The sequence below is a fragment of the Sciurus carolinensis genome, unplaced genomic scaffold (genome assembly GCF_902686445.1).
Source record: "Sciurus carolinensis unplaced genomic scaffold, mSciCar1.2, whole genome shotgun sequence".
NCBI classification, from domain to species: domain Eukaryota; kingdom Metazoa; phylum Chordata; class Mammalia; order Rodentia; family Sciuridae; genus Sciurus; species Sciurus carolinensis.
In genome coordinates, this window is record NW_025920119.1 from 1,372,586 (window position 1) to 1,382,851 (window position 10,266).

The following is a 10,266-nucleotide window of genomic DNA, read 5'->3' on the forward strand; positions in this document are numbered from 1 at the left end:
CTCCTATAAGCATCAGGTGAGATCTTCTGCTGATGTACATTCTTATCAACACTTGATAATGAAAGAATTTTAGAAATGTTGCCAATGTGACAAACATGTAATGACTCTTCTCTGTGATCTCAGGTAGTAGGCATTCAGTGAACTACGGCACTGAACATCTTTTGAAAAAATGCTATTGGCCTCTGCTGGTTTCTCATCTAAATATATTCCATTTCTAGATGCTGCATTTTTCATATTTATTTATTTATCAGATATAGTCATAAAATTTGGATGAGGTGAGGTTTAAGTGAATAGAGTGCATTGCTTAAATAGTGCACATAACAAGTACAGCTTAGACATTAGTCATTCTCATAATATTGATCAATAGTCTAGATTTATAAATTGACAATTTGATTGGTTTTCAATATCATATACTTCTATAATAATTTTATCTGCATCTGTTGAATTAACCAAATTTTCCCTTTTAGCACATTAATGTGATGAATTTTAATAATAAATTATCTAACATGAAATTAGCTTAAATTTCTGGGATAAATATAATTTGGTCATGAAATGTTCTTAGGTCAAATTGTATCTGTTTGTTAATATTTACTTAGGCTTATGTAAGACCAATAGGGTCTGTCATCTTCTATGAGGAAATATTATTAACTACTGATTGTTCAATATATGTAATTAAGATTATATAGAGCCTTCCCCGCGAGCAGACGAGGTAGCACCTCTGTCTTTTCCCCTTTTCCCCTTTCTTTTCTTTTCTTTTTCCCCTTCCCTCCCTTCCACCATTTCCCCTGGGAGGCGCTTCCCCCGGGAGGGGCAGAGCTGGTCTTATGCCCCCGCCTCTCTCCCTGGCCCCCGCCGCCCTATGGCGAGAGGGAGCCCCCTCCTCACCCAGGCACCTGCGGCGGCTGTTGGAGGAGCAGGACTGGTGGTGGCTTCAAGTCCGGGGTGGTCTTGGAAACTAATTCGCTGACCGACCCTCTGACCACAGCCGTGCATCCAGCTTAAGCGCCAGCTACCGCGCCCCCAAACCCCCAGCACTCCACTCCCCGGGTTCCTTCTCTTCTCCCTCAGTCGGCTTGTCCTTGTCCTGTGCGCCGCTGCTGCGCGCCCAGGAAAATGAGGTGGTAATGGGCCCGCGGATGGCCCCGCTGTCACCACTGTGCGGCCTACAGCTGTGCCTGGAAGGAGGAGGAGGAAGAAGAGGAGGAGAAAGTAGCTACATCAAGCTGGGTGGCAGGCAGATCCAAAGGAGATCATGACGTTTCCAGGATCTTTGGAAAACCAGAGATTGTCTTTCACATTGGAAAAGGCAATCTCTAGGGAAGCCCAGATGTGGAAGGTGAATGTGCCGAAAATACCTGCAAATCAGAATGTTTCCCCATCCCAGAGAGATGAAGTAATTAAATGGCTGGCCAAACTCAAGTAGCAATTCAACCTTTACCCAGAAACGTTTGCTCTTGCTATCAGTCTCTTGGACAGAGTTTTAGCTACTGCAAAGGCCCAACCAAAATACTTGAGTTGTATTGCAATCAGCTGTTTTTTCCTAGCAGCCAAGACTATTGAAGAGGATGAGAAAATTCCGGTACTAAAGGTATTAGCAAGAGACAGTTTCTGTGGGTGTTCCTCATCTGAAATTTTAAAAATGGAGAGAATTATTCTGGGTAAGTTGAACTGAATCTTCACACAGCCACACCACTGAATTTTCTTCACATTTTCCATGCCATTGCCATGCCAACTAGGCCTCAGATACTTTTCAGTTTGCCCAAATTGAGCCCATCTCAACATTTGGTGGTCCTTACCAAGCAACTACTTCACTGTATGGCCTGTAACCAACTTCAGCAATTCAAAGGATCCATGCTTGCTCTGGCTGTGGTTAGTTTGGAAATGGAGAAACTCATTCCTGATTGACTTCCTCTTACAATTGAACTGCTTCAGAAATCACAGATAGGTAACTTCCAGTTGATCCACACTCGGGAGCTTGTGGCACATCAACTTTCTACTCTGCAGTCTTCCCTGCCTCTAAATTCCATTTATGTCTACCATCCCCTCAAGCACACCCTGGTGGCCTGTGACAAAGGAGCATTCAGATTACATCCCTCCTCTGTCTCAGGTCCAGATTTCTCCACGGACAACAGCAAACCAGAAGTGCCAGTCAGAGGTACAGCAGCCTATTACCATCATCTCCCAGCTGCCAGTGGGTGCAAGCATATCTCTACTAAGCGCAAAGTAGAGGAAATGGAAGTGGATGATTTCTATGATGAAATCAAACGGCTCTTTAATGAAGACAGTGCTTTAGAAAATGTGGTTTCTGTGTGTGGCACCGATTTATCAAGACAAGAGGGACATGCTTCCCCTTGCCCACCTTTGCAGCCTGTTTCTGTCATGTACTTACCTTCCACTGCTAAACTAAGGTTGACTACTCTGGGAATGAGAATATGCAAAACCAGGAAAGTCTGTAGAGGGGTACCTTATTCAGCTGATTTGAAGTGAGCCAGGAAAAATTTTTTTAAAACTTCATTTACTTTTACAACTAATTAACATTCATTGATTAAAGACCTACAAATTCAAAAGATCCAAAATATTATTTAAAATTAAAGAAAAAAAACCTTTGTAGTATACCAGTTCACTCTATTCTCTGCCAAAATGTAGTTTGCCCAATGTCAAAAATTACACAAAATTTTAATGTTTGGAAAAAAGTTCTAAAACTCAGAGCTAGCAAACCTTGTTCCTTTTGTCATGCTTTAAATCCTTTTGCATCTGCTTGCTTCTCCAGTCTTAATGCATTTTGTGCATGTTCATCTCTGTCTCATGACTGAATAGGTAACCTCTGAAATCTATTTTAGCAGTTTAATTTATATGGTGGCCATGTTCAACTCATGATTCAAATTCCAATTAGTATGAAAAGGGTACTTTAGAATTGTCCCATATGCATCAGAAGTGGTAGTAGGAAAATGTTCTCATGTGACCACATTGATTTTTGCGTTGGCCTTACTTCAATTTTTAGTTTAAAAGAATAAAATAACTTCTTTTTTGTTTAAAGTGAGACTTAAAATGGCGTGTAATTAAGACAGATTTCTTGAAAGCATTTTTTACAGTTGTATAAAAGAATTCATGATAAAGTTAATACATCCAGGTACTCACCAAAGAAACATGTATGTAACCTATAATTGGATTTTTGTAACTGATCTGTTTTGACTCATTTACAATCAGCAGGAGATACTGTCTAGATATTGGGCAGCTCTATGATTTGAGTCTTATAATATGTAATGACTGAATTTAGTACCTAGTTTTATGCTAAGCTATTTCTTGATAAAAGTTATTCTCCCCTCCCCCACCCTAGTCTACCTATATTTTTTTTAACTTCTAAATTTTGAGCTCCCTTCACAATCTGAAGAAGGTATTGCAGCCAGAACCATGTACCAATGAAAAAGCCTCTGGTAGCAATAAAAAGTTGTCCTTAAAAAATTATATAGTTTTTATTTATCTTTTCATTTTTTTACTTTTATAAATCATGAGATCATTGAAGTTTTCTTTAACTCTTTAGAAATTTTTGGAAATGTATATATATATACATATGTGTGTGTATATATATGTGTGTGTTTAGATATATATATATACATACATAAATATATGTATATGAATACATAATTAATGTATATATAAATATATAGGCACATATGTAAATGTATGCATGCACATTTATGCATAAGCATACACATGATACGTTTATATTCTCAACTATGTGTGTATATATAAACACATAAAATAAATTTTCTATCTTTCCTGTATTTTAAAATTTATTAAGGTTTTATTTTTTTTGTTCTCTTTTTAATTTTGATTAATTGTACACAAACGGGGTACAACTATAGTTCCTCTGGTTGTACATGAAGTAGAGTCACACCATTTGTGTAATCATACATGTTCATAGGGTAATGATATTTGCCTAATTCTGTTATTTTTCCTTCCCCCCACCCCTCCTACCCCTCTTTTCCCTCTATATAATCCTTCCTTCCTCCATTCTTGCCTCCTCCCACTCCTTGTTATGTATCATCATCCACTTATCAGAGAGATCATTTGGACTTTGGTTTTTTGGGATTGGCTTATTTCACTTAGCATGATATCCTCCAACTGCATCCATTTATGTGCAAATGCCATAATTTTATTCTTTTTATGGCTGAGTAATATTCCATTGTGTATATATACCACAGTTTCTTTATCCACTCATCTATTGAAGGAAATCTAGGTTGGTTCCACAATTCAGCTATTGTGAAATGATCAGCTATGAACATTGATGTGACTGTGTCACTGTAATATGCTGATTTTAAGTCCTTTGGGTATAGGCCAAGGAGTGGAATAGCTGAGTTAAATGGTGGTTCCATTCCAAGTTTTCTAAGGAATCTCCACACCACTTACCAGAGTGGCTGCGCTAATTTGCAACCCCACCAGCAATGTATGAGCGTACCTTTTTCCTCACATCCTTACCAAAACCTATTGTTGCTTGTATTCTTGAAAATAGACATTCTAATTGGGGTGAGATGAAATCTTAGGGTATTTTTGATTTGTGTTTCTCTTATTACTACAGACATTGAACAATTTTTCATGTATCTATTGATTGCTTGTAGATATTCTTCTGTGAAGTGTATGCACATTTCCTTAGCCCTTTTACTGATTTGGTAATTTGTATTCTTGGTGTAGAGTTTTTTGAGTTCTTTATTAATAACCTCCAATACTCATGAACTCTGTGATTTTAATCACCACTGCATCTATAGTTCCTGATTCTTTCTCAATTCTAATTTTTAATTACTAATATATTAATTGTGCTGCCTCTCTTTTTCTTTGAATAATCTCACCAAAAGCTTGTCCTAATTTTCAACTTTTTCAGAATATAGATATATGTTTTGGTGAATTTTTAAGTAATTCAGTTTTATTCCCATTTTCATTTCCATCATTTATCTCTTTAGTTATATCATAACTTTTCTATTTCGAAGTGTAGTTTGTTAATTCTCTCTACATAGTTTTTAATTATAATCACTCAAATTTTCATATTTACTACTGAGAACTCTTTGGAAACATTCCACAAGAACACTTTCTTGTATTTAAATTTTAAATGTTTTTCACTTTTATGATATCATCTTATTTAATATCCATTTTGAAACGTGTGTGCTGTGCTGTTTTCAGTGACGATACCCAGAGTGGTTGAGTTAGGCTAGCCTGCATTTCAGTTCTAACCCTGCCACTCCTCAGTTACATAATACCTTGGGCACAGTCTGTTTCTTAGTTTAGGCCTCAGTTTTATTATCCACACAATGGAGTCATCGTGAGTTCTCAAAAGTGCCTAAACAGTGTTTGGAGCAGCCTCTGGCATACAGTAAGATACATGTGATCCTGGCATGTTCTAAGTTGTGTTCAGTTTAATTGTGCAGCCCAGAGACATCCACATCACACTTGGTCTTTCATATTGTGATACTGATTCCTTTATTGTTCAGTGGAACCTGATCAGTTTTTATGACTTCCACAAGTGCCCACAAAGATCTAACCTCTCTTTGTGCCCAAAGACCAGTATGATTCCCTTGTACATTTAGGTCATTTAAATCCAGGAACCAGTTTTCCAGGCATTAGTGGAACTATTCACCCCATCAGTTTCCAGCACATGGAGAGTGCATCCTGCCCCTAAATTTCTTATCATCACATTTGACTAGAGATCTGTTTCTTCATTCTGACATCAACTGACCCAAGCATTTTTCATGTTTATTGTATTCAGGCATGCAAGTATGCAAGATCTAGTGTACTGGGATGGGCTTCTGTGAATGTGGCAATATAACTAGCCATGGCCCCAGAGACCTACCCTTCCCTGTCGAGTCCCTGGACATGTAAGTAACAACTATTCCATTGGCTAAGAAATGTTACACATCTTTTCTGCACAGTATTATACAGCAGCCATTGTGTGTTGATTTGATACAAAGTATAGAGAGAATGTTATTGTTGTCCATATACATATCAACTTTGGACTTCATATGGAAGAAAGGAAAGGAGGGAGGGAAGTAGGAAAAATGGCAGACTCAAAGGAAGAAGAAAGATAATTGAAGAAAATTATTCTGCTCTGGAACTGCATATGGTCTTAATTTTCATTAAAGAAACTAATTTTACATGGCAGATAAGGAAAATTTAGAACCTTGAAAATGGCTTATCTGAGTGACTTAATTAGTAATTCAGTTTGGTTTTGCTGCTATAACAAAATACCTGAGAGTGGACAATTAAAAAAATAACAGAAATGAATTTCTCACAACTCTGGAGGCTGAAATAGTAGAGATCAAGGCAGCAGCAGATTCAATGTCTGCCAATGTTGAGAGCAGGGTGGTATCTGTGCTGCTAACTGTCTCAAGGACAAACAGGACTGCTGGGCCCCTGTGCTTACCAAGGTTGTTAAGAGATATTTGTCCGAGGAATGTGCGGTTGCCTGGAGACCTTATCCGTCAAGGACGAGAGCAGGGCCTAGCCCCAACTCAGCTCCTGAATAGTTCACCCCTTCCCTCCTCCCTTCTTCCTCTAGGACCGTCCAGTTCTGGCCGGACCCAATGAAAATCAAATAGATTGACCGGACCCAACCAGGGGAGGTTTAGCTGTTCGAATGTTAGCCAATTAGAAGAACACTGTAAAACTGCTTGCTTTTCCTTATAAAAACCCTGCTGACGAGGGCTCGGGGCCTCTCTCCTAGCGTCGTTGATTAAGGACGCAGAGGACCGGGTTCGAACTCGCTAATAAATGACTCTTTGCTGCTTGCATTGATCGTGGTCTCTGGTGGTCCTTGTGGGGTCTCAAGCCTTTGGGCACAACAGCCAATGGCTGCTCTCTGCTTTCAAGATGTGTCCACTTGTTGCATCCCCTGAAAGGGAGGAATTCTGGGTCCTCACATAGGAGAAGGGATAGGAGGGCAGAAAGGGGTGACCAGCCTCTGAGTCCTTTTATAAGAACACCTATTCCCATTCATGAGAGCTCTGCCTTCTCCCAAAGGTCGTGCCTTTCATATCACTGCACTAGAGATTAAATTTCAACATGAACTTAAACGTTACAAGTCAGGACTTGCAATTGCTCATATAGCTATGGGTCCACTGAGATCGGCAGAAATGATAATAGCTAGCACCCAGTGATTACTATTCCTCTCACTCCCAGTACTGAATACTGGAAAATGTCCTTTGTTTATATTCAAGACATTCTTGAGAGGCCAGTGTTGGTATCTCCAGTTTATGGATGAGAAGACAGAGGCACCAAGAAGTAATTTAAATTAATTTAGAGTAAGTCATTTCCCCATAGTTGCCCGGGTAGTGACAGAATCAGAGTTTGAAAAAGTCCAAAAAGTTGAGCTCCACAGTTTATGGTTCACCTGTCCCTCCCAGGTTTTATAGCTGAGAAATGGTCAAAGTCAGTGTTGAAGCCCACATAGGTTTCCTCTGGAGTATGCACTTAACCACAAACCTGAATTACTAACAAAAATCTATAAAACACCTCTTGATTTAGGCAGTAGTTGAATTGGATAACTTCACACAATTTTAAACATTTTATATGGGCTAGAATACTAGAAAAATTTAAAAACAATACTAGTAGTCACCAATTTATTGGCACTTGCTGGTGTCCAATAATTTTGCTAAGACCTTAAATTCTCTAAGCCTCCTTTTCCTCACATATAAATTGGAAATAGAGTATAATTTCCAATGAGATGAACTTTTCCTTTTTGGGGGGTGTACTGGGTATTAAACTGAAGGGTGCTTAACCACTGAGCAACATTCCCAGCCCATTTTTCAGATTTTTTCTTTTCTTTTTCTTTTTTTTTTTTTTTTAAGTAAGTCTTACTAAATTTCTGAGATGTCCTTTTTGTTTGTTTTTAAAGAAAAATAAGTTGATGGACCTTATTTTATTCATTTATTTACATGCAGTACTGAGTGCTGAGAATCCAACCCAGTGCCTCACACTGGTCAAGTACCCTACCACTGAGCCACAACCGTCTTTGAACTTGCAATCCTCTAGCATCTGCCTCCCAGATCGCTGGAATTACAGGTATGTGACACCACACCTGGTGAGATGAACATTTTACAAAGACAAAAAAGTTAAAGTAATTTTATACAATAAAATAATGGGTGGAAAAGGAGGGCTAGTATCCAAATCAAGTTGTCAAATTCCAGTCCCATTGTAATAATTACTGTAGTGCATTTTCTAGTGGAGTCACTTAATAATATAAGAAATTGAAGAGTTTTTTCCTTAGTACATATACACTGTAAGTCCTTGGATTAGAATTAGGTCTAACCTTGGAGACTCCAATGACCATGCTTTTTTTCCATTACACCAGAGACTCTCAGGACTAAAAATGATTTTGTGTTTTATTTATTTATTTATTTTTTTTGGTGCACAGCAGAAAATAGAAATGAGGCAAAAAGTATTGACCAGAAAATTTTCAGCATTGGAATCATAGGATGGACAGAAAATATAATGGTGAAATGGTTATGATGTTGAGACTGGAGGCCAGGATCTTAATAATTTGACCTTACATGTATTGAAAGTGCTAGACAGTGCTAGAGATCCCCCAAATTCATACATTGAAATACCAATTCCAACACTTATGGAATATAAGGTAGAAATTTTGGAGAGGTGATTAGGTCATGAAGGCTTCCCCAATGGAGGGATTTGATAGCCTTATAAAAGAGACCCCAGAGAATCAGATTGCTTCTTTTACCATGTGAAAACACAGGGAGATGGTGTTATGTATGTACCAGGGAGTTGGCTGTAGGGCAGGACCAACATGGCTGTAGTTAGGCTCAATCACTGAGGTTTGCAGTGTGCTATATTTTAGTATGAAGTCAGGGTCATAAACACCCTGGTTCAGCATAAGTACTCAAGGTCACAAACATTCCCTTGTGAGCATATGCCCACTATGCAACCTGTGGCAATGGGCCTTCTTTGTCTGACCTGCACTTGATAAAGGCCTAGGGAAAAGACTCAGGATGAAATGGGGCTGTAGCAAGATACGGGGAGCTTCTGCCATTTCTGAATGAGGCATGTGTATTATCACAACTGTGTCTTGCATCTTCTTCCACTTGCCAGGATTCCAAATCTATTTCTCATTGGTCTGAGCTTCCACCCAACACGGCCCTCAACAGATTCCAAATCTGTGAGAGTTTTGATCTTGGACTTCAACACCTCTATTTATCTGAGAATAAGACAGTTAGTAGTCTATAAGACAGCCAGTGCATGGCATTTTTGCTGAGGAGGTCTGAACGCACCAAGACAGGGAGCCCATAAACTCCCACCTCCAGATACTCGAGCCCTTGTACATTCTCTTCTTCCTGCATGGCCTGTACCGCCTGTTTGTAATAAACAGGACCTAATGGAAGTGAGAGAGAGAACTTCCATGGTTAGGCTGTAAAGACTGACGCACAGCTTGGCAGCCCTCACTGTCATGACTGTCCTTCTGTTTCTCACTCGCTCTTCCTGACAAGGTGTATTTTATACTGTGAAATGCTCTGTGATGGGGGAGAGGTAGCAAGAGGCTAATGAACAATCACAGAACAACCACTTGTGAGGGTTTGGAAGTGGTCCCCTCCCCTACTTGCAACTTCAGCTGAGATTGCATCCTCCAGCAACACCTTGATCACAAATGTACCAAAGGCCCTCTGACAAATGGCCAACAAGCTACTCCTACATCCCAGTCCCATACAATGGGAGAATATTAATTGTGCTGTTTGAAACCATTATATTTGGAGCTAGTTTGTGATGCAACCATAGTTAAGACATTGATCAAATATGGACCCAGTCATGACTGAGGTCTTTGTCCTACCTACCTCAGGTTTTCCAAGTTCTACTGAGGAAACAGAAGACTGTCCAATGCTAGAATTTTTGTTGCTTAATGGCAAGGTATTGAATCTCAAAATTCATCAGTATCCACAGCAAGAAGTATCACTAATGGGCAACACGTGGCTTGTGCCCTTTGGCACCAGGCTCTATTGAGGAACCAGGCTCTGGCCTCATCAGTCTCACTAGGTGATATTCTCTGATTTTCCAGTATCAACTGTTCATCAACCATTGCTTCTTATTGCTTACCCAAGGCAAGCTTTAGCTCAAGCTTCTCTGGATTATCCAACCAACTCAGCTCCATGATTCATCTGGCAGGCATCATCCTAATAGTGTTTCAACCACACTGAATTTTGCACATGGATGCATATTTGTCGGACCATCTGAGAAAGTTTCTTACTGGGACAAGTGGGATTATTACCCCAGATC

The 10,266-nt window shown here is 39.3% G+C and overlaps 1 pseudogene; it reads left to right on the forward strand.

Moving 5' to 3' along the window:
- Positions 1-1,252: 1,252 nt before the first annotated feature.
- Positions 1,253-1,945, forward strand: LOC124973660 (cyclin-I-like; annotated as a pseudogene).
- The last annotated feature ends 8,321 nt before the right edge of the window (positions 1,946-10,266 follow it).